Genomic DNA, 24,171 nt, shown 5'->3' on the forward strand with positions numbered 1-24,171 from the left:
ATATACGGAGTAACAATGATATATGTCCAACTCCGAAAAATCTATGATTAATTGAGAAGTCGATGACACGATGATCAATAGACGGTTCTATTCACCAGAAAGAGATCATCGACTACACTAGGATTAGGAAAATAGAAGACCTTGACTTGGCTCCATATGAATGTCAATACTGTATATGGATGTTACAAACTTACATGCAGCGTAACAAAGGGATTTAGCCCATTTAGGACTGCAAAATACTTTTCAACTTTTCTCAAGTATTAAAGAACCAAGTTCAATGTTCTAATCCTAAAACTAGTTTTATTACCCGTGAAATTCACGGGTTTGTTTATGTATTGTGACTTTATTTTTAAAGCATATGCCTACTTCTTACGGAGTACGGGATACATATCTAGGCGGGTAGGCCTTTGGCTCTTTCCCGAGTCCGGCCTTAAGTATTTAATTATCACAAATTATAGAATAACATAAGGTGTGAGACAGTTTTTTTTTTATAAAAAGTTTGTTTATTTAATATTAATAAATAAATTGTCTTTTTATATAATAAAACCATCTCACACAATAATGATTGTTTAATTATTTGCATATTGTTAATTTTTCATTGAGAAATGAATGAGTTTACGCAAAATTGTTTAGAGAAAATCAAAAGCCAAACAATACAATTCAAGATGTTAAGGGTATTTTCATGGTAGATCATGTATTTTTTTCTTATTCATCGTATTGTATATGTACATATATATTTTTGGATTTACTTAGTAAACAAATGTGCAAATTATAGTAATACATGATTGTATCACATTTTTAATCAACTCTGCGTTCTAGTTTTCAGAATTTCTAATTTGTCAAAACAATTCTAATACTACCAACGAACCAATGATATAGGCCTGTCCCCTTTACACATTTGTATAGTGTATACCAACATGATTGTCACCAAATACGCTTGCTAGTATTAACTTTCATTACTTTGTCCGGTTGGTCTGTTTTTGATCATATGTGTGGCCGTGTCAGATATTACATTGAAGTAAGAATCATTTATAGCGGGTTGGTAGCTGGCGTTTCTGAAATTGATGAAATTGTGTGGTAAAGACACTTAAATTTAAATAGAGATAATAGTTTATAAAACGTGTTATATAACCACCACTGCATAACCTAAATGACAAGGTCAAATAAACGGAGCGAACAAATATTTGTGTATGCATACGACAATACCAATAAACTGGATGAGCAAAACCTTGGCGTTCAAATACCCAATAATTGTATTATTAATCAGAACTAAACTCAAGACAATGATATATTTATACACAAACAAACGCATTCCAACTTCCAAGTGGCATACCATGTATTATACAAAGATTTTATACATCCCAAGAGCATGTAAGCATTCCTTAGATGATAACCTCGGCAATGGACGACCAAAACATGTAACGTCGAATGTTGCATAGTGAACCTTTGTCTTGTTAAAAGGAAACTTATGGTTTCTGGAATAATAATACACATAAGAAAGAAACAACAATTATAATTTCATGGATTCTAACCATTCAATAAACTTATAGTATAACATGAAGGAAAAAACAAACCAAATACTACAATAAAAGTGGATTTCTCTGTTATGAGGTGTACCTGCAATTTAAGAAAGTAAAAGTGGATTTCTCTATTATGAGGTGCATCTGCATTTTAAAAAAGAAAAATTTATTAGATTGTTTAAAACTACTTGCAAAGATTCAATTCCAGGAACAAAAAGCGAAATAGTTGAGTGAGATAAGCTTATATAACAATTGAAAATAACTCAAATCCGAAATCAAACTTACCATCAAAACTGGAAGGCGGTGATTGATGGGGAACCGTGATTAGCAATAGAAAGCCTTAGAGGACATCGTCATCTTAATCATAACTATTTATAGTGATGAAATAGTAAGAAAAATACTAATATATTAACATCTATCATAAATTGCGAGAGACAAAACGTTTTGAATAAATTATGAACTCTCATAAATTAAAAGAAAGGGAAGAGACATAGTCAAACTTTCAGTTTTTGTAATAATGATTATATTATATTCGCAATTATAACTCATTAATAGAGAGATAATGACGGAAGATGAAAGTGTGAGGCTTTTCTTTGTTGGCTTAAGTGATAGGCTTTTCTTATTTATGTTAGGTCGTACAAAACTAAGCTGACACGTGGCATAATTAGAGGCTCAATCTAGCCTTTTAATAGTATTTATAGATAAGAACAGATTAATAATATCCTTTGTAATGGGAATAATCTCCTTTCTCTTTGTCATTGTTCTTTTGCAGGTATTCAATGCATTACTGTGTGTACACGGCGAAGAACTTGAATCCTTAAGCGTCATACGGTGCAAAAAGCATGAACTAGATGCTCTGTTGAAGTTGAAACAGAGCTTTACCCATGGTCCTACGAAGCGCCTTTCATCATGGGTCGGTGAAGACTGTTGTGTATGGCACGGAGTTACTTGTGACAATGTCACTCACAATGTTGTCAAGTTGAATCTCCGGAGTCAGCTATCACTGGTCTATGACGATGCTGGCTGGGACTGTTGTAACTATTGTCACCCCGATCCTCAAGTTTCCATGGTGTCTTCTGGAGTAAGTTCGACTTTGCTTGAACTCAAGCTCCTAACTCACTTGGACTTGAGTGGGAATGACTTTTCTGGAAGTCGAATTCCAGAATTTATCGGATCCATGAGACAGTTAAGGTATCTAAATCTCTCTTTCGCTGGCTTTTCCGGCCCCCTCCCCTCTCAACTTGGCAACCTCACAAATCTCGTACACCTTGATCTTCATGATAGACGATGCTACAACCAAAATCTATCTAGTGAAGGTTTAGGATGGGTATCCGGGCTTTTAAAACTGCAGTCTCTTGACATGAGCAATCATAACCTGTCCCGAGCACACGACACTTTTAAAGCTCTCATGACACTTCCTTCACTTTCAGCGCTTAGGCTATCTAATTGCTTGTTATATAACTCGCATTTATCCGAGGCAGTAATATCAAATACTTCTAATACATATTTCCCCACTCTTCAACATCTTCATCTTCCGTTGAATGGCTTCAAAGGTCTACTTCCACCTATTTTCAAAAATATGGTTTCTCTTCGATCCCTAACTCTCGGTTACAATAATTTTAATGGGTCAGTTATGCTCTGGCTTAAAGCAATGAAGCGTCTCGAAGTACTTGATTTGAGTTACAATGGCTTTAGTTCTGTGGAGGGTGGGATTATGCCAAGTATGGGATATCGTTGCAATTTCAAACACTTGGATTTGTCACACAATAGTATTCCCCAAGGAGATATCCTAGAGTTTTTTTCGAGTTTATCAGGGTGTGGTGCTTTTGAGTTGGAATACCTTAATCTGCACAATAATACGATGAACGGTAGTTTGCCGTCTTTGTTGGGACAATTCAAGAAATTGTATTACCTTGATCTTGCAGGCAATAAGTTTAAAGGTGGAGTACCTTCATCTTTAGTGAAATTGTCCGCTTTAAAATATTTGGATTTGTCATACAATAAGTTGAGCGGATTGATTCCAGATTTTATAAGAAATTTAACCCAGATAGAGCACCTAGACATCTCAACGAACTCCCTTCAAGGTACCGTCTTCGGCATTGGAAACCTCTCGAAATTGTCCTATTTGGATATGAATTTCAATACTGTTAATCTCAATCTTGACTCGAGTTTCAACTGGCGACCTTCCTTTCAACTTACAGTTTTTAATGCCCATTTTTGTGTGATAAACACGGTGTTTCCTCAATGGTTAAGGAATCAAACTCAGATCCAATACTTGGATCTTTCCTATACTGGCATCTCAGGAGAATTGCCCAGATGGCTATGGAACTTGAGCTCTCTTCAAGAATTACGTCTTGCTGGCAATCGACTTACAGGTTCATTGTCAAACTTCTCTTAAAACTATACTCCGTATTACATTAAACATCGAACTGTAAGTACAGATTTGTCTTCTCACAGACTCACAGTAACTTCTTTTTCTCACAGTAACTTCTTTTTTTATAGGTTCTTTGCCGCAAAATAGTAATTACTTGTGGTGGCTGGACCTTCACAGTAACTTGCTATCTGGGACAATACCTAAATGGTTGGGACAACATGCTCAAGTGATAGATTTGTCTTCCAATCAGTTATCGGGGGCGATTTTTGATGGTAATAATGCTTCATCGCTTTTTAATATTGGAAACAACCTAAAGGTGCTTGAATTCAGTGACAATATGTTGTCCGGAGAGATACAATTTGGAAAGGTAGCCGCGGATACTGGATTGCAAATCCTCAACCTACGAGGAAATCATTTTAGTGGACTCATTCCAACACGTATATGCGATTTTGGGTTGCTTTTGGTATTGCAACTCGCATATAATCGTTTGACAGGACACATTCCTCGCTGTTTAGGCTCCATTGGGTTTGACGATCCTAGTGGATTTGTCATTCCGGATACGAGTTTACAAATTCAAGAAATTGTCAAGGGGATAAAAGAAGTGCCTAGTGGGACAAATGGGGGTCAGTCAATCATAGACCTCTCGAGCAATCATTTAGTCGGCACGATTCCTGAGGAGATCACAAATATATCCGCACTGTTTGCATTGAACTTGTCGAATAATCAGCTAACCGGGCACATTCCAGAAAATATAGGCAATCTCAAGACGGTTGAATCTTTGGACTTGTCGAATAACCATCTTTCAGGGACGATACCACAGAGCTTGTCTTCACTACCATTTCTGAGCATGTTGAATATGTCCAACAACCACCTACATGGCCCTATTCCAACAGGCAGTCAACTCCAAACTCTTGACGACCCATCTATCTATGCGAACAATTCGGGTTTATGTGGATTTCCCTTGTCAAGCAATTGCACTGAATTTGATGCGCCACCAAGTTTGACAAATACCGCCGGAAAAGAAGATAAGTATGACCAGATGTGGTTCATCCTAGCCGTAATGTCTGGTGTTGCTACTGGATTTTGGGGCGTGGTTGGAACTTTGGTGATAAAGAGGAGTTGGAGACAAGCTTATGTTCGGTACCTTGAGGACCTTGCTGATAGAATCTATGTACCAATCAAAGTGAGGGTGAACTGGTTCAAGATGAGGTTTAATGAGAATTCCTAAAAAGAGTTGAACTCTGTATTTTGTATGTATTCCTTCCCTTTTACTGCATTATGTGATTTGAACTATATGTATTGTGTACCATATGGACTTCATGCCATTGTAATATGCATTTTAGTAATGTTTTCAATTACGGACTTGGATCATTTGATTGTTTGAGCAGCAAATTCGGAATCTAGTTTGTTAGCGACAACCGCAGAACTATTTCTTAACAATTGGTCTCCCTTGTGACGGGTTTATCATTTGTGACGGATATTTTGTGAGATAAAATGGTAACAAAATGGGTTAGTGGAGAAAGGGGACCACATGAATAGTGTTGCAGAGAGAGAAAAAGTGGGTACATTGTGAGGTAAAATGGTATCCGTCATAAGCTTGTAACGGATATGTCATGTCTTCAATGAGAATTTGTGATTTCTTAATCTGCTTTAAGTATGTGTTTGGTCTAGTTTCTTGAAGTGCTTTTAGACACATGGCCACTCTATTTGCTGGAAATCTTATAACCGCCTTCTGTTACTAGTAGCAAATCATCTTTAGACGAAGAGAGTTTATTACTAATATACTTGGCACCAATTTTTACTCTTCTATTATCAGTTAGTTTTACGATGAAATTTATTTGGATGCATCTTATGAAGTGAAAATTCTAATTCTTTTAAGGGTTTTTTTGTGAGAAACTACCTTTTATTTAGGGTCATTTGTGAACAACTACCTTTCATTTTATTTTTGGCATTCAACTACCTTTCATTTCTTCATTCTGCGAAAGACTACCAAAAATCCACTTCCGGCGACAAAAAGTCAACTTTCCGGCATTGATTTACCATTTCATGTTGAATCTTACTCTTTACTTCATAACCCTAATAATCGATGATAAAGATTGATTAAACCCAACATTAATCACCTCAATTTGTCTAGCTCTTACCCGAATCAAAGTCCTAATCACCGAAACAAAATCATCATTGATATTAATCTTAACATGGTAAATAATTTTTCAACAATAATGATCTATTATGACCTTGTTGGCAAAATTAACTCTGAATGTTAACTATTCGAAAATAATCATGGATTCACTCTTAGGAGCACTTGTGTGCTACTATCTCATTAGTTTTCTTATAACCACCATCTTACCATGAAGAGAGAAGAAGGTACTTTAATATGACTTAGATGGACAGTAGGTTGATGAATCATGAGTAGTCTATAAAGTTGTTGAAATGTAAAGGTAAAAGTGACAGTGGTAGTAATTGTGACGACGGAGATGGAGATGGAGATTGAGATGGTTGATGCGTTGGTATTGCTTTGACCAAACTTTTGATAAGGTGTTTGGCATAAAGAGGAGTTTTTTCAGATTTTGTTGAGTGAACAAAGGGAGAAATGTGGGTTATATGTGTGAAAAAGGAAGAAAAGAGCAAGTCAACGCCGGAAAGTTGACCTTTTTTCGCCGGAAGTAAATTTTTGGCAGTCTTTCGCAAAATGAAGAAATAAAAGGTAGTTGAAAGCCAAAAATAAAATGAAAGGTAGTTGTTTACAAATGACCCTAAATAAAAGGTAGTTTTTGACAAAAAAACCCTTCTTTTAATTTTAGTGAATTTAGAACCGTGCAAAAGGGTATACAGAAACAGAAGACATTGACTTGAGTCCATATGAATGTCAACACACAATTGATATGGATGTTGAAACGTAAAAGTTGGTGTAGAAAACTTTGGTTGATATGAATGTAAATTATGTTACATTTGCAAAGTAAAAAAAGGAAAGACAAAAAGACTTTTCAACCTGATGTATAGGAAACATAAGAACTAAGAAAAAGTTGGTTCTTATTTAAGAACCAAGTTCTTTATTAGTTTCCAAAAATTAAAATAGGTTGATGGAGATAAGATAATTAATAGTGGTGCTTTTGACTTAAGAATACCTTGATCTGCATAATAATCACATGAAAGATAGTTTCCCGTCTTTGTTGGGACAATTCACAAACTTGAATTACCTTGATCTTTCGGACGATGTGTTGGAAGGTCGCGTTCCTGCATCTTTTATGAAATTGTCCGCTTTGAAATATTTGGATTTGTCATACAATTATTTGAGCGGATTGGATCCAGATTTTTTTGGACATTTAAACCAGATAGACACTTAGACATCTCATCGAACTCCCTCCAAGGTATTGTCTCCGGTATTGGTAACCTCTCGAAATTGTCATATTTGGATATGAATTCCAACAATCTGAGTCTAAATCTCGACCACAGTTTCAACTGCTTCAACTGGCGACCTTCCTGTCATTCACTTTTTACGAGAAATGAGAATTCAATATTTGTCTGCTTTTCGTTCATTTGCTTGCACAATCGCATAATACTTCTAGACTTAATGTTTCTGAGCTTTGCAATCAAACACATGACTCCAACTTATGTAAGTACTAGTTAGACCTCCAGTGCTATGGAATTTGGGACACATAACTTGATATGTATGCTACGCTGTGAGGAACTGTTCAAATAAGAGAAACTTTTTCTATTATTAGTGAGCTACTCTTTCGATTAATATACCTTATCAATATAATCTATAAGTCAATGAGCTACTCTTTCTACTATCAGTTAGTTTTACGATGATTTTGTTTTAGCAGGATTTTCCCTGAATGGGTCCGGCTAGTTTGAAGAATAAGATGGGTATCTAGCTCTATATGTTTGGAGTATTTATAGATGAATTACAAAGAAAGAATTATGTAAAAAGAATAATGCTTATGCTATTTGAGTAAACTGAATACAAGTTTGATAATTGGATGATCGTAAAATAATAAGTAGTGAAGTAATCTTCTATTGATAAATTGTATATCTCCCTTTACAAATGCTAGATCAGAATATTTATAGCCATAATTATGAACGTTGCATTGATCCCCAACGTTCTTCTCTTTTGTCGGGGTTGTTGCCGGATTAATAGGGCGCATTCCCTATTAATTCGGTTGACTGGTTCTTCTCCAGCTGATTCTTAGCCTTTTCCTCTTTTGCACGTCTAAGTTCATGGGTGATGTAGTCTCATAATTAGTCTTGGTCTTCCTTGAGAATAGGACACGGTTATTTGACTTATACAACTGTATTTCTTGTTTATCTTCTTAATCCAGCCTGCTTTAATAATCTGCCAAGCTATTCTATACTGACCATCAGGCTTCTCTTCCAGGATTTAGTAGCCTGCTTGCCATAATATTCTTCAACATCTAAATAATAGTTAGATTTGTCCGGTCTTCGTTTCCTTCAATCAGCCTTGTAAGGTCAGGCCAGGTTATGGTCAGGCCAGGTAAATCTGGGGCCTAACAATTGCCCCTTGACATTTTACCCGTGCTGGATCAGGCCAGGGGTGAGATGTCAATTTTACCGGGTTGAATAATAAAGAGACTTACACTTAATCAATGACTCTTAGACTCCTAGTTACCGTTGAACACTATAATGGCTAGGTGATGTCATGCTGAGAGTTTTGCAATCCCTAGGGTTTTCACACCGTTATAGATTTTCTATAAATACGGTATTTAGGGCAAGGTTATTTTTCACCAAATTTCCTCCACTTTCTTTGCTAAATATTCTTCTGAAATTCTTCTCAGCAATCCTGTTCTGCTAGTTTATATTTTCTCGACAATTTCATCACAATAAATTAAACACTCAGAGATATAGGAGCCAAAAAACGCCCTGCATCCCAGAAAGCTGCTGCTGCTGAGCCTGAACCTATAGACGTCCAGGAAGAAGAGGTGATGGAGATTGATCCTCCTGCTCGTGCTGTGGCTTTTAAGTACCAGGATTCTGTTTTCACTGCCCTTCAATCTTTGGATTCTTCTTTCCCTGAGGAGAATTTACTAAAAACAAACTATGACAAGATTCTAAGGGAGAAGAAAATAATTCCTGAATCTACTGAGGTATGGATCCCTGAGTCTTGTCCGGTCAGGGCTAACTGGGTATCACCTGGCTGGTTCTGTATTTTTGAATGGGCGTTCAAAGCAGGCTGTAAGTTACCTTTTACTCCCTTGATGATTGATACCATTCGTGCTATGGAGGTGTCACCTTTTTATGCCAATGGTTTGGAAACTTGTCCATTCTATTGAAAATTTATGTGCTAAACATAATCTTGTAATTACTATTAATGATATCAAGGCAGTTTATCATATGAAAAATCCTGTTGATGGTCGTTTTAATTTGAGAATAAAATCGAAAATGTCTCCATTAATTACTAACCTGGACTCGGAGATGATAAGAATTGGGCAAAGACTTTCTGTTTGTCCTGGACCGAGACTTTGGGATCGGGCTTTGATTATCGAGATATCCTCCTTGGAGAGTGGTAGGTTCCTTGTACTTTTTATTTTGCAATATATATTATATGAAATTAATGGATTACGATTCTTACCGTGTGACTTTGACGGTTTTGCGGCTCCCGATTGGAGTTGTGATCCCCTTGATGAGGAGGTTGTTTCCATGATAGAAGCTTTCCTTGCTATTCCCGAGGAGGAGAGGACCTGGCCAACTAGTTTGGGCGGGAGTTGTTGCCCCGGTATATGAAGACCAAGTTGACGGGGTCGAGTACCCAAAGGCAAGCCTAGTTCTACTGCTCTTTCCTGTACGTCTTCTGTATGCTTTTATGTTGGCCGTTATCTTCCTGTCGTTCTTTGCTTGATATTCACGTATATTTTTTATATATTCAGTATTTAGGTCTTCTGCTAGGGTGGCCTTTTTCTGCAAAGGATTTGAAGGCTGGGGTGGCTAGGATTGCTTTGAATAGTCCAAGAGCCGGGAAGCTAGTGGGAGCGACAAAACGCTTGATATCCTGGTTTCTGAGATTCAGCCTCTTCAAGATCCTCCCAGGATAGTATCGCCTGAGGTCGTCCAGGCTCAAAAAAGGAAGAGGGAAGATGTGATCCTGGAAGAGGAAGAGGGAGAGAAAGAGCCTATTCAAGCTCAGCCTCTCAGGAGTATAAGGCAGGTGCCCGCCAGGATTGATGATATGGATGCTGCCCGGGCACAGATAAACGAGTTTTCTGAAAAGATGGGCGGCCAGCTTTTGTCTGCTAGTACCCTTGAGTCGTCTGCCAGGGTGGTTTCTATTCTGACTTCTCTCGTAACAAAGGCTGTTGAACTTGCTTCTCAGGCTAAGGAGGTTGGTTGTAAGGGAATGTTTTTAATTGTTCATGTGTTTTTTATTTTGTTTTGTATTTGGCTGATTGATTTCGTTCTGTTGTAGGGATTGGATGTTGGTTTGGCTGTCGCCTGTCAGTTCAATAGTGCCCAGGCCAAGGTTGCTAATTTGGAGGAAAAGTTGGATAGGCTAAACCGTGATCTGCACACATCCAGGGGTAATGAAGTGGTACTTCAATCTCACTTGGGGACAGCTAAGGAGGCGGTCAGGGCTGCTGTAGTTTGTGAGGTGGCTGCAAAAAACGCTGAGAAGGTTATCAGGCAAGAGTTGGAGGCTGAGAAGCAGGCAATGCAAGATCGATTAAGAAAAAAAACGAAGAGCTTCTTCTTTGAAAAGGAGTTGGTGGAGGCACGGTTGGCTGATGCTGCTCAGTATTTCTTCGGGAAAGGCCGGGTCGATGCTATGAGGGATCCAGAATCTGACCGGGCTAATTGGGATCCGGACCGGGATGAGATAGCTTTGGATGCTCAGTATCCTGATTTGGCCAATATGGGTCAAGAAGAAGAAGTGGATTCTCCTCCTTCCAAGGCAAAGTCGATGATCGGAAATGGCGGATGGTTGTGAGTCGGTCACACGGCTCAAAAGTAGCTTAGTTTTGTTTTTCTTTTTGGTTTTGGTCTATCCAGGGGGAATGTCCCTGGAATGAATATTTAGAAAACATTTTTTGACCCATCCAGGGGGGATGTCCCTGGAATGGAAAATTTTTTAGGCGTGTGGTAAGGCCATTTATTTTGGATGAATAGATATTTGGTCAAATTTTCTTCTTGTGTTTTCAAAAGGTGATGTTGAATGTCTACTGGATCGCGCTTATTCAACTGGATCGAACGATTTTGTCTTTGGATCGCGATTTTTGTCTTTGATCGCCGATTTAATGTGTTATGGGTGGGATCGTTGCACTGTCTGGAGGGCTTATGTCCCTTGCCATGTCCTGAGGGCTTATTACCCATTTATGTTATACAATCCAGGAATAGATTTTCCAGGTTTGTATGATAAGTTGAGCTCGATATTATAAGGCTGTTTTTGCAACTGAATTTTGGATATCAGTTGGATATTAGTTGAATGTTGGTGGGGGTGGCCCCCAATCTTTAAGATTTGTTTTAAATAGAATGCAGTATGTAAAAACAAGTATTGAAGATTCTATTTGGTAAAAATATGGGAACATAGATCAGTACTTGGGCACGTAATTTTGAAGAAATCATATATTGCATTTATTCACGTAATGGCAAGTATCATACATGTAATTTCATATCAAGTTGGGCAGGAAATGTGAACACAAAAGTTATACCTGAACCGGGAAATATATTTTATATGTGGAATAATTTTAGGTGTGCAATGTTCCAAGCTCTTGGGATCATTTCGCCTTCCAGGGTTTGTAATCTGTAGGCTCCCTGGCCGACTAGGGACCTTCCCAGGTTGGGGCCAATTTGCCAGCATTCTTTTCTTTTGTGTTTTGGAATACTTTCCTGAGGACAAGGTCTCCTACCTTGAATACCCTGGCTTTGACAGTCTTGTTATAGCTTTTCGCAACTCTTTGCCGGTATGCTGCTAATCTGATGCTGGCTGCATCTCTTAGCTCTTCTGTTAGGTCCAGTCTGTCCTCCATTAGAGGTATATTGCTTGTGATTGTATTCAGGCTGCATCTGGCTGATGGAATGTCCACCTCAGCTGGGATTACTGCTTCACATCCATAGACCAAGGAGTAGGGGGTTTGGCCTGTGGATGTTTTTGGTGTGGTTCTGTCAGCCCAAAGGACCAGGGGGAGTTCTTGACCCATCTGCCTTTCCTTTTTCCACTTTTTCTTTATGCAGCTGATTACCACCTTATTACTTGGATTCTCGCTTGACCGTTGGCTTTTGGATATCCTGGTGTGGATGTTACTAGATTGATGTTCCATTGAGCACGAGAAGGCTGCTTTCTTCTTTTCCCACAAATTGCGTGCCATTATCACATACTATTTCAGAGGGGATGCCATATCTACATATGATGTTGTGTTTAATGAATGCTATGACATCCTTCTCCTTAACTTGCCTGTATGATTCAGCTTCTATCCATTTGGAGAAGTAATCAGTCATTGCTAACATGAAAACCTTTTGTCCGGGCGCTTGAGGTAGTTTTCCTACTATATCCATGCCCCACTTCATAAATGGCCATGGTGCGGATATGGAATGTAGTTCCTCGGATGGTTGATGGATATATGGTCCGTGAATCGACAAGCTTTGCATTTAGAGCTAAAGTCCGGGCAATCGGCTCTCAAGGTAGGCCAATAATATCCTGTTAAGTACTTTGCTTGCCAGGCTTCTTCCGCCTTTGTGATTTCCACGGTATCCTTCATGGATTTCGATAATATCTGCTCGCCTTCCCGTGGTTCCAGGCATCCGAGGTATGGCCCGACTGCGATTTCTTAAAAAGCACGTTGTCAATAATAATATATGAAGCAGCTTTTATTTTTAGTGCTCTGGCATCTTGCTTATTTAAGGGAAGGATTCCCTGTTGTAGCCAGTCATAATAAGGTTTTGTCCAAGAATTAGCAATGTAGATTGGGAAACTCTCATCTTGTTTATTTATTACGAGTTCTAATAAATGCACGATGGGTATTTTGTCGAAGTCAAGGGGACTAAAGTTGGATCCTAGGCCGGCTAGAGCATCGGCATGGGTATTCAAATCCCTGGGAATTTGGTCAATGTTAAAATTTTGAAATTTACCTTTTAAAATTTGGACAACGTCCGATAAAGCATCATTTTGGGGTCTTTTTTGCAAGATATATCCCATTTACTTGGTTGGAAATAAGAAGGGAATCGATGACGTACCTTTAGGTTTTGCACACCCAGGTCAATACATACCTTTAATCCGGCTATCAGGGCTTCATATTCTGCCTCATTGTTGGTAGCCTCAAATGCACAGCTTATAGCCTGTACTATCTTATCCCCCTGTGGCGATTTTAGTACTAACCCCAGTCATGTGCCCCTCATATTGGCTGCACCGTCGACGAATAGGGTCCATTCTAGGTCTGTTTGGTCGCTGGTCAGTTTATTCACTTCTTTTATTAGGTCGGGTTCTAGGGTTGGGCTAAAATCAGCCACAAAATCAGCTAATGCTTGTGATTTAATTGCTGTTCTTGGTTCAAATGTTATATTGTATGTGCTTAGCTGGACTGACCATTTGCACATTCGTCCGGACAATTCTGGTTTCCTAAGTACAGACTTGATAGGAAGATTGGTTCTGACTATTATTGGGTGACTTTCAAAATATGGTCTTAATTTTGTGCAACTCATAATTAAAGCTAAAACATATTTTTCAAGTAAGCCATACCGATCTCTCGCATCCAAAGAGACTTTTACTTACATAATAGACAGGTCTTTGTCCGTCTCTTCTTTTTGACCAGAATCGCACCGACAAAGAAGTTTTCGGATCGATGCGGATATCTTTGTCGGGGGTTCATCTTTGACTGGTTTTGCCAGCAAGGGGGGAGAGGATAGATATATTTTCAAGTCTTCAAAGGCAGCCTGATGATCAGGGGTCCATTGGAAGTCCTTGTTCTTCCTTAGCAGGTTATAAAACGATTTGCATCTTTCTGATGATCTTGAAATGAATCTGTTCAGGGCTGGCTTCTATTCCTCTTTTTGTCACCATGTAGCCCAGGAATTTGCCTGCTGAGACTCCGAAGTGGCATTTTTGTGGGTTGAGCTTCATATTGAATTTTTCCGGTATTTAAAAGGCTACTTCCGGTCTTTGACGTGGTCTTACGCCTTTTTTGATTTGACTACCATGTCATCTATGTAGACTTCCATGGTGTCTCCTATCTGATCTTTGAACATCATGTTGACTAGCCTTTGGTAGGTTGCACCTGCATTTTTAATCCAAAGGGCATAGCAAGATAACAATATATACCTCTTTCGGTGATGAAAGTCGTGCTTTCCTGGTCTGCTGGGTGCATTTTTATCGATTGAATCCCGGAGGCATCCATGAATGTCAACATTTCGTGGCCTGCAGTGGCATCTACCATTGCATCGATGTGTGGTAGGGGAAATGGATCTTTTGGGCAGGCTTTGTTTAAGTCGGTGTAATCTACGCAGACTCTCCATTTGCCATTTTTCTTTTGGACGACTACCACGTTTGCAAGCCAGTCAGGGTACATTACTTCCCTGATCATTCCCATGTCCAGTAGCTTGTCAACTTCTTGGTTGATGATTTCGTGCCTCTCTGCAGAAATTTTCTTCTCTTTTTGTTGTACGGGCTTAAAGGATTTGTCAATGTTCAACTTATGAGTAATAACATCAGCATCTATACCAGTCATATCAAAATGTGACCAAGCAAAACAAGACATTTTAGTTTTGAGAAAGATGACCGATTTGGTCCGATTGAGTCGGGTGCATCCGACCCTACAAGTACTTTCCGTCGGGAATTCTGGGTCTAATGTGACTTCTCCTGTTTCCATCTGTGTTTGTGCTATATATTCTTCCCCGACAGTGACTTTAATTGCTATGCAAGGGACTTACCTGACTTTGAGGGTTTCAAAGCCTGAGTGTAACATTCCTGAGCCGTCCTTTGTTCTCCTCTGATGGTGGTTATCCCCCATTCTGTTGGAATTTTCACGCATTGATGGTATGTTGATGGGATTGCTTTGACATTGTGGATCCATGGTCTGCCCAGGATTACATTATACGAGGATAGGCAATTCATTACTCCAAATTTCTCATATGAAGCCACGTCTTCCACATAGGTAGGCAAGCTGATTTCTCCCAAGGTGTTCTTTGTTTCTCCACTGAATCCAACCAGGACGCTGGATTTCTTGATGATCTTCCCTTCGTCTATCTTCATAGCTTTAAGGACGTCAAGCATCACCAGGTTGATTGAGCTTCCTCCGTCTATCGAGATTCTTGACACCTTTCTTTGTGCCGATTTGCATGGTGATTACAAGGTGTCATGGTGTAGATCCGATATTCCTTGCGATCCGAGTCATCAAAGGTAATAGCAGGCAATGACTTGGGCTCGTGAGGAGGTTGGAGTCCGGACTCCTTGGATATTCTTTTGGCGGTGAGAGCCGGTCACCACAGACTTGATCCTCCATTTATGAATTTGACTTCATAGATGGGAGGAGGAGGAGGAGGGTCTCTCTTTGCTTCCGGGTCTCTTTTGTTTTGTCCTTCATCTTTGTTCTTTGGCTGCTGGATTATGTCTTTCAAGTAGCCTTTCTTTAGAAGATATGCCACCTGTTTCCTGAGCAGGATGCATTCTTCTGTGGTGTGTCCGATGTCCTGATGGAAGTCACACCATCTTGTTGGATCTTTCCTGGGGTTGTCGGATTTCTTTGACCATCTGACTGTATCTCCCAGGTTTTCCAGGCGTTTGATTAATCCTGCAGTATTAATAGAGAAGTTATATTCAGGAATAGTTGGAAGGCTAGAAAGGTTACCTTTATGTTCTTGTGCCATATTGACTTCAGATCGTTCAGGCCTGGAATAGGGTGCCGATCTGGGATTGCCTCCTTTCTGGTAGGAGCTTTTCCTGTTAGTATGTCCATAGCCTTGCTTTCCTCCGGATGAGTTCGTCCTGAAGTTGAGGTCTTCTTCTAATCTGACATGCTCTAAGGCGATGGATTGAACAAAGGCAAAGGTTGGACATGCTTTCTTGGTCGATCTGCATAGATGTCACCGTCAAGGGACTCCTTGCCTGAATGCTTCTACCGCTGTTTCTTCATCGCATCTGGGAATGGCCACCTTTTCTTTGACAAATCTGGCCAGGAATTCTTTGAGGGATTCTTCAGGAAGTTGCTTTACCCTGAATAGGTTACTAGGTCTCTTGGCCATATCTCTGCTACTTGCGAATTGTTGATTGAAGGCATTGATCAATTCTGCAAAATTCTTGATACCTCCATTTGGTAGATTGATGAACCATTGTAATGCTGCTCCGGTCAGGGTTGTACCAAAGCCTTTGCACATGCGAGACTTGCACGAGTTCACTGGGTATTGAGGCAACCAACATTTTTTGTTTGAATATGGCAACATGATTTTGTGAATCAGAGGTTCCATCATAAGTTCTCATGGATGGAACAAGAAATTTCTTGGGGAGATCAATCTTTGCAATTTCATCTGCAAAGGGTGAATCTGCAAAGTCATCAACTTCTACTTCACCCACACGTGGTCCGGCACTCCGGGTATATTTTCTATTTTGTTGTGGAGTTTTTGGATTTCTGAAGCATAGCCATCATTATTGCTTTCCTTGATTTTGTTTGTCTCTTCATTGGGAATGGTTGGGGTATCGGATGATGTATCCTTCTCCGGGGTTCCAAAATTGGAGAAGTCTATGTTTTTGATAATGGATGAGAATGGGGTTCCCGGTTCGAATCTGGTTTTGGAGCCCGAAGCCCGATTTTCCAATTTCTTCTTCGAGCTAGATTCGATTCTTTCACCTATTGATTTACCTTGACTGAGCTGCCCTCTCTTGGATTGTTTCCAATTCTTTGATCTTGGCCAAGGCAGCCGCTAATTGTTGTTCTGCGGTGAGTTCCACCATTTTTGTGTGTGAATATTAAATGAAAGATGACAAGGAGAATTTTATTGGTTGAAGAACTAGATGCCCCACGGTGGGCGCCAATTGTTTTAGCAGGATTTTCCCTGAATGGGTCCGGCTAGTTTGAAGAATAAGATGGGTATCTAGCTCTATATGTTTGGAGTATTTATAGATGAATTACAAAGAAAGAATTATGTAAAAAGAATAATGCTTATGCTATTTGAGTAAACTGAATACAAGTTTGATAATTGGATGATCGTAAAATAATAAGTAGTGAAGTAATCTTCTATTGATAAATTGTATATCTCCCTTTACAAATGCTAGATCAGAATATTTATAGCCATAATTATGAACGTTGCATTGATCCCCAACGTTCTTCTCTTTTGTCGGGGTTGTTGCCGGATTAATAGGGCGCATTCCCTATTAATTCGGTTGACTGGTTCTTCTCCAGCTGATTCTTAGCCTTTTCCTCTTTTGCACGTCTAAGTTCATGGGTGATGTAGTCTCATAATTAGTCTTGGTCTTCCTTGAGAATAGGACACGGTTATTTGACTTATACAACTGTATTTCTTGTTTATCTTCTTAATCCAGCCTGCTTTAATAATCTGCCAAGCTATTCTATACTGACCATCAGGCTTCTCTTCCAGGATTTAGTAGCCTGCTTGCCATAATATTCTTCAACAGCTAAATAATAGTTAGATTTGTCCGGTCTTCGTTTCCTTCAATCAGCCTTGTAAGGTCAGGCCAGGTTATGGTCAGGCCAGGTAAATCTGGGCCTAACAGATTTATTTTTTGATCTTATGAAGTGAAAACCCTCTTCTTCTCGGCATGACACTAACTCTTTTTTCCGTGTAAAAGGGTATAGGAAAACAGAAGACCCTGACTTGGCTCCATATGAATGTCAATTTTCCTCATATATTAAATCATATCATGTTCTTTTCCCAAACTCCATTGGAATTTTTTATGAGGTCAACCACTTAACATAAAATATTCAAATTATTTCCTCTTATTGTGAGGGGAGTATCCTACTTTTTCTTTGTTAGTGTTTTTATGCAGTGTTCTACTCAGTGGTGGAGCTAAAGAGACTAGGAATGTCGCTCATCCGGTCGTCTCTAATGAACAATGTAAATACCGAAATATTAGTTACAATTTTCTCACTTTTCAAATTTACATTATTATATTACTCGCTATTATAGGTCGTGATTTTTCAATGAAAATGCTTTTGACCTTATTAAAGCAAATCTCTCCTTTTCTTTTTGTTGGACGTTGGCCTAACTCTCCAATGGGGTATAAGAAAACAGAAGACTTTGACTTGGCCCCATATGAAATGTTAATCACAAAATCACCTTGAAGATGGGCTATGTCACAAGCTTATGACGGATACCGTTTTCTCTCACAAAATGTCCATTAAGAGGTGAGTGGGAACTGGAAAGCACATAGGGGGTGCCTCACCTTGTCCTCTCTCCCTTTTTGTGAGAGGTCACAAGCTTGTGACGAGATTAGCCCGTCACAAGCAAGACTAGTTGAATGTTAATACACATGATCTAGAATCTTGGGCTGTTGGACACATTTATAGGCCTAGGGTAAGAAGCCGCACTTTACCCGCATAATCCCTGAAAATTGCACGCGCAGTCCTTTCACTTCGAGCCCTTAGATTTTATATTTCCGCTTATGTATTTTCATTTCTGTTTTTAGTTTTATTTAGTATTACAAGACTACTTCCCGCGTGTCGAATCTTGGAGTCTCATTTTTAGTTTAAAATATGTTTTTAGGCATTTAGAAAATATATCGCTATTCTACACATTCAATGTATCCTGCTATCAGGACAAAACTATCAAATTTGCCTCTACGAGAGGTGCTAGTCTATATAAACCGCTTCTCATCTTTAAGCTTGATATTGCTTGTCTCTTGCTTTCAATAATCGTATTGCTTACTTTTATTGCTTTCGTGTGCAGGACTTTGATAATCGTGACTAGGATTCACGACACACACCCCGAGTCCCGAGAAGCGTGCTAGTGGGCGATCCCTCACTAGTACGAGACCCTTGTTGCTTGCATTCTTGCCGTAGAGTTGGGCAAGAGTGCGCACCACGATCCGGCAAAAGTACCGGACTGTGACATTTGGTATCAGAGCCCGGTATTTGGACGAGTTTCTGCAAGCCGCATTTGTTCATCGGAATCGATAAAATGGGCAAAACCATGGAAGAACGAGTGGGATACTTAGAGGATGTGTTTGATAATCGACTTCCAAAACACGAGGGCATCGTAATCCGAATGAGGGAGAGCCTCGAGGAGCTGGAAAAGACGGTTAGTGGCTTCGAGTCGGCAATGATCAAGATGGATGCCCAGATCCAAGCGATCAGTGAGGCAATCCCCGACGATTGGTCGGAAGAAATCATTCATCTCCATCGAAAGATCGAGGAGCTAGAGAACACTTGCGCCACGCTCTTGAAAGCGGTGGCCAAAGACGGGAAATCTTAAGGGGGTCGTAAGGCGAAGGCGCCCCAACCCCCGAACTTACGATAGGGTGAGGGATTCGAAAGCGGTCAATAACTTTGTCTTCTATATGGAGCAATACTTCCGAGTAAGTGGGCTCGACGAAGAAGGGAAAGTCGACACGACAAGTATGTACTTGGTGGACGACGCCAAGATGTGGTGGCGGGCTAGGTACAAGGAAATCGAAGCGGGCACGATCAAGCTAACATCGTGGGCCGACTTCAAGAGGATTTTGAAGGATCACTTCTACCCCGAGAACACCGAGTTTGTCGCTCGAAGGAAGCTGAAGGAAGTAAAGCACACCAAATCAATCCGGGATTATGTGAGGGAATTCTCAGTGTACATGCTCGAGATTGCGGAAATGACCGAGACGGACAAGACATTCGAGTTCGTCAACGGATTGAAGAGGTGGGCTCAATAGGAGGTAATGAGGCAGAACCCCAAGGCTCTATCTTCATCCATATCGGCTGCGGAGCGTCTTCTCGATTTCCACGGGGAGCAAGAGGTACCTTGAGATGTGGCACCAACGGAGAATACTGGTGCGCCTCAAATTGGGTTCAACGGAAGGAAGCCACAAGCTAGTTCGATTTCGGTTGGGAACAGTCGGTTTCGTTCACAGAGGAGCCAAGCTCAAGCGGCGAGCAGTTCGAACTCGCCTAAAGCTCATCTTCAAAGGTGGGAAACTCAACTGCGTCTACAACAAAGAAATCGTTCGCGTGCTTTGTGTGCAAGGGTCCTCACAGGATGGCCGAATGTCCCAACAAGGCTCAGTTCAACGCGATGATTCAGAAGATGCCAAAGGGGGCTCAAGAGCGTCTTGACGGGACGATGGCCGACTATCACCAAGATGACGAAGACTTGGGTGATGAGGAAGACCAGCCGCGTGTGAGCTCACTACAGAGGATAAGTGGGATGGGGAAGTTGGACGAACCCCTCGCCAAGAAATCCACCGGACTCATGTACGTGCACTTGATGGCGAATGGGAGGAAAGCACGAGCCATGATCGACTCGGGTGCATCCCACAACTTCGTGACTAAAGAGGAAGCTGATCGATTGAGACTAGTTCTGAGCGACACGAACAACTGCCTCAAGACAGTTAATGGGAAGATGAGACGTGTCCAAGGAGTAGCTAAGAAGGTCGCGGTTCGGGTGGGTGAATGGGCAGGGGAGCTCGACTTCACCACCGTTCTGTTAGACGACTTCAAGTTAGTACTCGGGATGCAGTTCTTTATGAGAGCATTAGCAGTGATAAAGCCAAGTGACGGTTCGATGTTGTTGATGAGGTCTTTCGTAGTGAAGACCGTGGATGGGGACGAGGACAATGGGAACTCTCGGATCTCGGCAATGAGGGTGATAGCGACGCCGAGACGGGGGACACAATCTTGGAGAGTACCCAATGGTTCAGCGGAACCGAGGTTGAATAAGACTCGAGCTAACTACGCTGCTAAGTGGCCCGAGAAACAAAATGAGAGTCTACCACCTCAATGAGGAGTAGACAATGAGGGTCGGAGGAAGCTGAAGGAAGTAAAGCACACCAAAATTTTCTATCGTTTACATATTTGTTTGTTACAATGAAGATCTTGATACTTTTCAGTTTTCAAGATCAAGATCACAATTATATGGTATGCAATCACAATTAATGATCATTATTTTAATCGCGTTGGATATTAGGATTTAATATCATGCTAATTTGGGATTTTATTTATTTAAATAATTGTCTCACACTAGCTATTCTTATAGGATCCTTGCCTCAACACATAGCTCGGGATTGGTCTTATACCCGTCACTTGGAGTGGCTTGACCTTCACAACAACTTTCTTAACGGGACAATATCTAAATGGCTGGGCGATTTAGAAATTGTTAAAGTGATAGATTTGTCTTCAAATCTACTATCAGGGGCAATCTTTGATGGAAATAATGCTTCATCACTTTTTAATTTTGGAGACTCCTTACAAGTGCTTGACCTCACTGACAACATGTTGTTCGGAGAGATACGATTAAGAGAGGTTCCCTCGTATGCTTTTTTGAGAATCCTTAGAGTACGAGGAAATCATTTTAATGGGCCTATTCCCTCACAACTCTGAAATTTCAGGTTGCTTTTAGTACTAGAACTCGCTCAGAATAGTTTGGCAGAACACATTCCTCGTTGTTTAGGCTCCATCGATTATAGTGTTGTTGGCATCAGCGATACGAGTTTAGAAATTGAGGAAATCGTCAAAGGAATAGTTGAAGTAAGCACTGGAACAAGTGGGGGTAAGTCCGTTATTGACCTCTCCGGGAATTATTTAGTTGGCACAATAACCGAGGAGCTCACAAACATATCCGCTTTGTTTGCGGTAAACTTATCACGTAATCATCTAACCAGACACATTCTCGAAAATATAGGTAACCTGAAAATGGTCGAATATTTGGATTTGTCGAATAACCATCTTTCAGGGACGATACCGCAGAACTTATCTTCTATATCATGGCTAAGCAAGTTGAATTTGTCCAACAACCTATATTGCTCTATTCCATCAGGTAGTCAACTCTAAACTCTTGACGACCCATCTATTTATGCGAACAATTCGGGTTTATGCGGATTTTCCTTGCCAAACGATTGCACTAAACTTGACTCGCCACCAAGTTTTACAAATGTTAATCCTGGTGCCGGAAAAGATGATGTCGAGAAAAAAGATAAATATGAAAACTTGTGGTTCATCCTAGCCGTAATGTCTGGTGTTGCTACGGGATTTTGGGGCGTGGTTGGAACTTTCGTAATAAAGAGGAATTGGAGACAAGCTTATTTTCGGTATGTTGAGGATCTTGGTGATAGAATATGTGCCAATCAAAGTGAAGGTAAACAGGTTTAAGAAGAGGTTCAATGAAAATTCCTTAAGAAATACGTAGTAGTTGGTATGAATTCAAATACACGGGTACTCTTGATGTAACACTACTATGAAAACGCGGGTTACCGACGGAAATAATCAGGCCGTACTGACGGCTTTTTCGTCGGTATTTCCATTTCCTGACGGAAATTCCGTCGGGAACCAGGGTCAGCGTATTTCGTCACTAAAATACCTATCCTGACGGAATTTCCGTAAGTAAACACAAATACTGACGGATCACTGACGGGAAAACCGTCCTTTGTTTCTAGCTTGTAAGTGACGGAATTTCCGTCAGGAAATTAAATACTAACGGAAATTCCGTCACACTATGACACGTGGCATTTTTTTGGCGCCATTCAGGAACACGTAAAGAAGGGGGATCTGACGGAAAATCCGTCAGTTTTTATGATTTACTGACGGAATATCCGTCAGATATGCCAAATGCCTCACAGCTGTCATGCACTGTTGCGTGTGAATGCCTATGATGGAAATTCCGTCAGTTTTTTGGAAATACTGACTGATATTCCGTCACATGTTTTTTAGCGCCATTGACTTTGTCAACGCGCCAATTACTCGTGTACCGACGGAATTCCGTCAAATAGCCGTCAATATCCCGTGTTTTCTGACGGCTTGTTTTTTCCGTCGGTATGTCCGTCACTAAGCCGCGTTTTCGTTGTAGTGTAATAGATGTTGCTAATGAATTACGATTTGTATGTATTCCTTCCCTTTCACTGCATTATGTGATTTGAACTGTGTATTGTTTAACATATGGACTTCATGCCGTTGTAATATGCATTTTAGTAATGTTTTCAATTTAAGATGAAAATGTAAAGGCGACAGTAGCTTGCACAATTTATGAGATAGTTGTTACTAGAATTTACTGACTTGTGTTGTCTGATTTTTTAAGCTGCAAATTCATACTCGAGTTTATTAGCGACTAGTGCAAAAATGATTCTTAGCCCGCTTAAATATGTCGAATGATGGTCATACAAAAGCCATATTACTGGTTGCTTAGACAGTCGAGAAGAAAAAACAATGCCGAGAAACAAGTGGAAGAACGGGTGAAAAATTACCGGATTGATCAAACTATGCCGCAATAGATAAAGAGGTATGAATTGCATTCTTCATTCATTGTTCTAAATAGGTAACCAATTAGCTAGATTGTATTGTTTGGTGTATTTAAGATACATTGAAATTTTAGTAGAAATGAGAATTCAACCTTCGTGTGCTACGGAGTACACATTAATGTAGAAAATTTCGGCATGAATTTTGCAACGTAAAAAAGGGTACACATTAATCTAGATTGTATTGTTTGGTGTATTTAAGCCATATGAAATGCTCTATGTTTTCAAGCTTAATAATCAAACATGTAGAAAATTTCGTGACTAAGTAATTTAAAATATACATTTGATTTGATATGGGTGTTTTGAATGTATTTATTAGTCAAGAATTTTGCAACGTAAAAAAGGGTGTAGAAAATTTTGTTGACATGGATGTTTGGATGTGAAATTGCAATGTACGGAGTATTTATTAGTCAAGACTCAAGACTAGATTTTTCAAATATCCTCAAATATATATTAAAGCACCACTGAAAACTTGGAAGATATCAGTCACAAAAACAGAATATTAAAACTAATTAATTTCCACTTAGTATTATGGGAAGAACCTACTTCCTCCTCTTTGTTATTGTTCTTTTGCATATGTTCCATTCATCACAATATGGACATGGCAAAGAACCCGAATCCTTAGGCTTCGTTAGGTGCAAAAAGCACGAACTTGAAGCTTTGTTAAAGTTCAAACAGAGCTTTACCAAAGATCCTTTGAACCGCCTTTCTTCTTGGGTTGGTCAAGATTGTTGTCAATGGTACGGAGTCACTTGTGACAATATCACTCACAATGTCGTCAAGTTGAATCTCCGTACTATGCCGCCACATTATAACTACTTTGATGATGATTATGGCTATGATGATCGTCTCGATAATATAATTTGTATGTCGGATTATGATGTTTCCATGGTATCTTCTGGAATAAG

At 39.9% G+C, this 24,171-nt stretch overlaps 1 protein-coding gene and 1 long non-coding RNA gene across 2 annotated transcripts in view; one reads left to right on the forward strand and one right to left on the reverse strand.

Moving 5' to 3' along the window:
- Positions 1-24,171, forward strand: part of LOC141606772 (receptor-like protein EIX2) — a 144,097-nt gene that overhangs the window by 11,784 nt on the left and 108,142 nt on the right. The gene's annotated exons all lie outside the window — the stretch shown is intronic.
- LOC141609501 (uncharacterized) lies at positions 1,313-2,005 on the reverse strand. The gene is made up of 3 exons (XR_012527443.1): positions 1,806-2,005; positions 1,618-1,664; positions 1,313-1,475 (listed from the first exon to the last, which is right to left on the reverse strand). It is a non-coding gene; the product is annotated as an uncharacterized LOC141609501 (long non-coding RNA).

The sequence above is a fragment of the Silene latifolia genome, chromosome 10, assembly GCF_048544455.1.
Source record: "Silene latifolia isolate original U9 population chromosome 10, ASM4854445v1, whole genome shotgun sequence".
Taxonomy (NCBI): domain Eukaryota; kingdom Viridiplantae; phylum Streptophyta; class Magnoliopsida; order Caryophyllales; family Caryophyllaceae; genus Silene; species Silene latifolia.